Source organism: Priapulus caudatus, unplaced genomic scaffold, assembly GCF_000485595.1.
Source record: "Priapulus caudatus unplaced genomic scaffold, Priapulus_caudatus-5.0.1 Scaffold947, whole genome shotgun sequence".
Taxonomy (NCBI): domain Eukaryota; kingdom Metazoa; phylum Priapulida; class Priapulimorpha; order Priapulimorphida; family Priapulidae; genus Priapulus; species Priapulus caudatus.
In genome coordinates, this window is record NW_014578008.1 from 152,282 (window position 1) to 158,625 (window position 6,344).

Below are 6,344 nucleotides of genomic sequence, written 5' to 3' on the forward strand. Positions count from 1 at the left end.
CTCTCTCTCTCTCTAAATATATACATATATATATATATATATACATATATATATATAACGAGTCATTCCCACAGAGTACAAGGTCTACGGCTTAACACTCTCTGCCAATCCCACCCTCCTCCGGTACATTAGGGTGAGAGAGTGTAGATATGGAGACGTAAGATACCTCATCCCACGATCGTGTCATACTCTCCCTCCTGGTCTCATCTATCCGTCACAAACCGTGATAGTATAAACATTAATCGTGCTCGTCTGTAATAGAACATCGGTTATAGCTATTATATTATACCATATAATAACACCATACAACACACCTAATTAAATTAAGAACAAACGATTACCGCGGTTCTTGGAATAATGTCGTCGTATTTTATGCGATTATCAGAGGAATTGACAAACACCGCTACATCACTTGTCAAAATAACAGTTACTCTCAGGTTAATTACATCGACTTGTCATAAAATAAAAATAGGTACAAACAGTCATATGGTTTTAAAAGGCGGATCATCTTGTAAATTTGAAATTCTGTTATTGGCCGTCTGTCTCTGAAGAGATACTGTGCTACCTCGTATTCGTGCTTTACTCCATGCTCGGCTGAAACGGTGCAACGCTGGATGGCTTGCAGCCAAACAGTTCTTTTGCGGCTTGACGAAAGTCTTTGAACTTGTAGAAGTAAATGATTGGATTCAGCAATGAATTAGTTATATATCCAATCAATCGAATCCTCCGGAGTATTTGAAGCCCGGACGCTGAAAGCTTGGAAGCTTCAACGCTGTGGACCAGCATCATGTGTATCGTGTCCGGCATAAGAAGAAACAACGATGTGCCGACAACTAGAAGCATGATCTTTGACTTCTTCATTATAGCATCGAAAGTTGACAATTCCTCTCTCTGAGCAGCTGTTGCTGCCGCCATTCTTACCGTGTGGTCCCATGCGATCTTGGCAATGATGATGTAGCAGTAAGTCATGATGATAACTAATGCAATATAGTTAGTGATCAGAAAGGCCACGAACCCGGACGTGATCTCGGCGTCGACATTGCACGTTGAGAGCGGGCCCCAGTCATATGCTAGATCAATGGCTCCGGCAATACCAGTGCCTAGTGCGTACAGAAAGCACAATCCCATGATAATGCAGGTGCGCTTAACAGTCATTAGCTGGTTGTAGCGTAACGGATGTACGATTGCCACGTACCTGTTGATCGTAGACAGTCCGATGCCCAACACGCTCCCTTGAATAGAACCGGCTACGTGGACCACTACAAACGCGCAACGAAGCCTTGTTTGAGTAGGAGTTAAGGCTCCGATTGGTGTGAGTCCCATAATGAAGTCAATACAGGCCAAATTGACGATCGCGAGGTTTGCTGGTATCTGCAGTCGGCGAATCTTTGCTATGATGATAATCACGAGACCGTTTCCCACCAGTGTGAGTGCACTGGTCGTCGCAAACAACATTAACAGCAGCACTTTACCGAACGTTGGCGTTTGGTAGAAATACACGTTGCTAAGAGCGTTTCCATCTTCACCATCCTCCTGACTACCTATCGGGTTGCTGTCGTTGTCAAATCGGGTTCCATTCATCGTTGTTGATATTGAAACCGTCTTCGTTTTCTCGTTCCTTGCTATATATTCTCGTTTTGAAGCGGTTGTTGGGCACGCTAAGAAACGCGAATTGTTTGGGTCCAACTGAAATCTATCTGCTGTTTGAAGAGGTCTGTGTCGCGAGTAGATTATTGATCAGTCAGTCAGATTGTCTTCGCTTGATGACGAAACAAGGGTCAGAATTTCACACCGTTTCTGCTATATATTCTCGTCTTAAATAGAAATTTATCACAAAGATCTGAAACGTGTTGTCACGCTTAGCCAAAAGCTAGAACCTTCTACTAGGACGCGCAGGTTGCAAACTATCAATTCATTTACGCACCCTTGTATTTATATAGTTCTGCGTGTGCGCGTGAGCATCAACTCACAACGTCCCAATAAGATCGTTGAACTAAAAAAGTGCTGTCACACCTTAAACTGAGAGAAAATCTTAAATCAAATAAAGAAACATTCGAGTTTAATATAATATACTAACATAGTAATATGGAAGTGTGTAGGGACATAACTGTGCTATTACCTAGTCATTCGTGTAATTACGCATTACCGCATTAAAATTCAGTATATTTCTGAGTACAATGGCCAACCATACACTTGCTGCTTTTTACTGCGTACGCGTGATTTGATTCGCCAGAATTGATATTATTGACCAACCTAGCTGTTATCAACGGATGGAGGGTACCGCGTTGAAAATGTCAAGAATTCAAGTACCAAGAAACGAACGCGCGTTATATGCGCACTTAAAAGAGCTATTAGATTCGTTCACACGTGTGATTTTCATCATAGCGTTAAAACACATATTCGCATTTGCTGCACCTTAAAAACTAGTATATTTCAATTGCCATGAAGCACAGGTGCGTTCTTAGTGTAAAAGCGGCTGCATTATAAATCTACACACTTTAAAAAAAACGTATAAATGTATTTTCATCGTGGTAGTCCAGTTACTGCGTTCCCCACAGGCACGCTCACACATGCGGGCAGATATGGTTTCGCAGATGTTTAAATTTTATGCGTCATACTGTTGTATTGTTTAAGGTTTCGCCAAGCAGGTGTGAAAACGAGTAAAATTAATCAAGTATATCAGTAAAATGTGTTCATACTTAGAGTTCAGTCCTTCCTTATTAATATACTATCAGTAACGCTACCAACGTACTGTCACTTTCAATAATTTATAATGACTCCATTAAATAATCTCTCTGCAACTCCTTGAGATAGCGTTATAGTGTTCACACGAAGATGCATGAATTATAATTGTATAAATTATAATAATATTAAATATATTTTAATTGTTGTGACAAAAAAACAACAATATTAAAGTGTTGGAGTATTCTTGTACTGTTCAGAATGTAGGTACAAACAGGCGTGATGAACGAGTAAAATGTCAATTTTGACAGACGTACACACGCACGCATACACACACACGACGCGCACACAGATAACACAGCACGGATATATATATATATATAATATACTGCCAACGATTTTACGTCAGTTATTGACGACGAATGACGCGTTCGACCACAGGAATTGTTGTGTAGTGTCAAACACAAGAAATAGCAACCAACGTAAAACCAGAACAAGGCATGCCATAAAGTGTTCACGCGGGAATAGCCAAGGGCTTTTATTCGCGCTTAGTCAACAGACTAAGGTGAACTAAAGGTGGTGCACAAAATCCCACACAGCGTTGTCGCTGACGGTGCAGAAATATACACAATGATCTGAACAGCACAACAGGAACTAGATAAAACGACCCTGTTGTGAGTTGTTTGCCCTGTGCAGCGCGGATTAAGTACTATATTGCGCTATCATTACGTGATCCCGCTGAAGGTGAGGAGCTCATGCTGCTGGGCCGCAATGCTGGCTTGACTCCGTCTCGGTCGATCCGATCGCCCGCCTCGGCTTGGGCTGGACCGAGGCTGAGGCGTCTTATGCGGGAGCTGAGCCTAGTATTTATACCACAAGGCTCAGCACGGCGTAGGCATTACTAGCTTTCCATCATGCATCACGAGAGAAGGCTGATCAAGCATGTTTAATGTCACGCACATCACATGACAAGCAGCACAATCACCCACAGGTTCACTCATACAACAGGTGGAATCAATTGATCGCTGTCATAGCCACCAGAGATGCTTACACTCGACTGGGATGCTGGAGACACGGCGACAGGCGTACGATAGGGATGCGGGGATATGCAGGCCTATAGCAGCCGAAGTTCGTTACATATATATATATAATAGTATATATATTATATATATCTCTTATTATATTTCTCTGTAATTGATCCCGCATACAGACGGACGTAAAAACTCGCCTTTTAGCAAAAAACGGATACACTTCATCAATCTGTTAGATAGCCTCAATAACGCACGTTTCCTGTAACGCTGAAAACATTTAAAGCCAATATGCTCACTCTACGTTGTATGGTCGGCGGCTAAGGGGCCGACGGTGGATGGCAAACTTGCACAATGACATTAGCAATCACTATAGAGTTTATTATGGATATGGCTGCCTTTAGGCCAGACACTCTCTCTTACTTTTTTTAGATGGAGTATGGTTGTAATTAGGGCATAATACGAGCCCAACATGCGGACGATATTATTCGATCGCCCCGCCATGTTTTTTCTTAATAAGTGACTCAGCGCCCCCTATTGAACGCCGGCGACACCTCTGCCTAAAACACGGCGTATATTTGAGCCCTCTCACATGCCTTAGAAACCAACAGGCTGAACACGTTGGCGAATGAGTCGTAACACAAGATTATTTCTCTTACATTAACTTTGACGAACTAACTGCAAAACAAACGTGTGCCACCCGCTCAGAAGCGGAGCAAAACACGCGTCTCAACTCCTACCCTTACCCTAACAATAACCTTCATCGTAACGTAACTCTTACCGCTGAATCTTTAATCCTGACCCTAACCTTGAACCCTGATTCTAATACTCATCTCTCAACCATCAACCCTAACCCTGACCTAATTCACTATTCCTAACCCTGCACCTTAACCCTAACCCCTAACCCTGACCTTTATCTAACCCTTGACCCTAACCCTAACCTTAATGCTAACACTAATCCCATCGCCTGAACTTGTCCCTAACCCTAACCCTGACTCTAATTCCTATCCCCTAACCCTAACCTAACCCCAACCCTAACGCCTGACCTTTATCCTAATCCTTTATACTACGCTCTAATCTCGGTAACGCGCTACCGTTGCTAAACATCAAAAGTCAGTGAGATGTTCATTTTTGCTTTTTACTTCAAAATTAAAGCCTTCAACAACAAGCATGATCTTTTGATTCTTATTTATAGCATCGAAAGTTGACAATTCCTCTCTATCAGCAGCTGTTACTGTCGCCAGTTCTTAACAATGTGACCAAGCAATCTTTGCCAATGATGATGTAGCAGTAAGTCATGATGATAAATAAATATATATAGCTTAGTGATCAAAAAAGCGCGAAACCGAACGTGATCTCTTCCGTCGATATTGTATGTTGCAGGAGCGGCGCTCCAGCCGTGATATGACTACATCAAGTGGCCTCTGGCAATACAGAGGGCTTATTCCGCTACAGAAAGCCACAATCCTATGAAATGCAGGCTGCGCCTTAGCAGTCATTAGCTGCCGTTGTAGGCCGCCTAACGAATAATACGATCTTGCACGCTACCTGTTGATCGTAGACCGTCCGATGCCAGCACGTTCCCGCCTGAATAACACTGACTGCATGTAGCGTTTCGCTGCTTCCCGGCGACACCCGATGGCGCCACCGGTCAACACTAAATGGCTAGCCACACAATCTTAGGTATATTCACTCACCCGCAGTGTTACCATCTGGGGTTTTTACCACAGAGTTTCTGGGTTTTTCAGTTCAATCTGCGGTTCTGGGTTTTTCACATTGCCAAATCTGGGGTTTTTTGTTCTAGAAACCATGGAGTTCAATTTCTTGCAGAGTATAATGTTAGTTCCCGCCGGCCATGCGAGCTCAAGGCGCAGTTCATACCCGGACAGAACCAGACGTTGCATTGCTGTCACCAATATACTAACTGTCGATCCTGTCTGTATAGACCGCGTAACCGTCCCTTCTCACAAAGGCTCGAGTATTTAGGCGGCCTAATCCCCTATCGATATATATAGCACCTATATCGAGCTTGTGAGAAAGGACGGGTACCAGTCTATTGTTCCCCTGAACCAACCCAGTCTATCACCCAGTCTATTGTCCAGTAGTCTCGGTTCCACTGACCAAGTGGATTCCTTACAATTGGAAAAAAAAAAATATATATATAGATAATATCACTATATATTATATATTTATTTTTTATTATTATATTATTTATTTATATTATTTTTATTTTTATTAATATTGTGACTAGTCTTCATAGATTTACATGCCCTTTAAAGTGATATACTAAAACTTAGTAACATCTAGGACCTATATTTGTGTTTTTGTGTGAGATGTTATGTAATTCTATTTAAACTAATAGTATAATAAAATAAATTAAAAAGCCAATATATTCATATAATGCTCCGAGAGTGGCGCTGATGCCGTTTATTTTGAGATCTGGGGTTTCTGGGGTTTTTGAGGGCGTCGCGATCTGGGTTTCCCCATTTTCAGAGTTGGCTAACTACTGTCTCTACCGTGGTGCGCGCCGTGTGATCGCTCGCCTCCCGCTAAGCCACCTTGATGCCTTTTGAAGCTGACGCGCTCGCAATAACCTGTTCTCGTGTTCCGGTTCAGTGCGTTCGTAGAGTTAGT

At 42.4% G+C, this 6,344-nt stretch overlaps 1 long non-coding RNA gene across 1 annotated transcript in view; it reads left to right on the forward strand.

Moving 5' to 3' along the window:
* Nucleotides 1-6,133, forward strand: part of LOC106814581 — a 14,666-nt gene extending 8,533 nt beyond the window's left edge. Inside the window, exons 2-3 of the long non-coding RNA XR_001394627.1 lie at nt 1,290-1,294; nt 6,121-6,133. This is a non-coding gene — a long non-coding RNA (uncharacterized LOC106814581). The remainder of the gene's footprint in view (nt 1-1,289; nt 1,295-6,120) is intronic.
* Nucleotides 6,134-6,344: the final 211 nt, after the last annotated feature.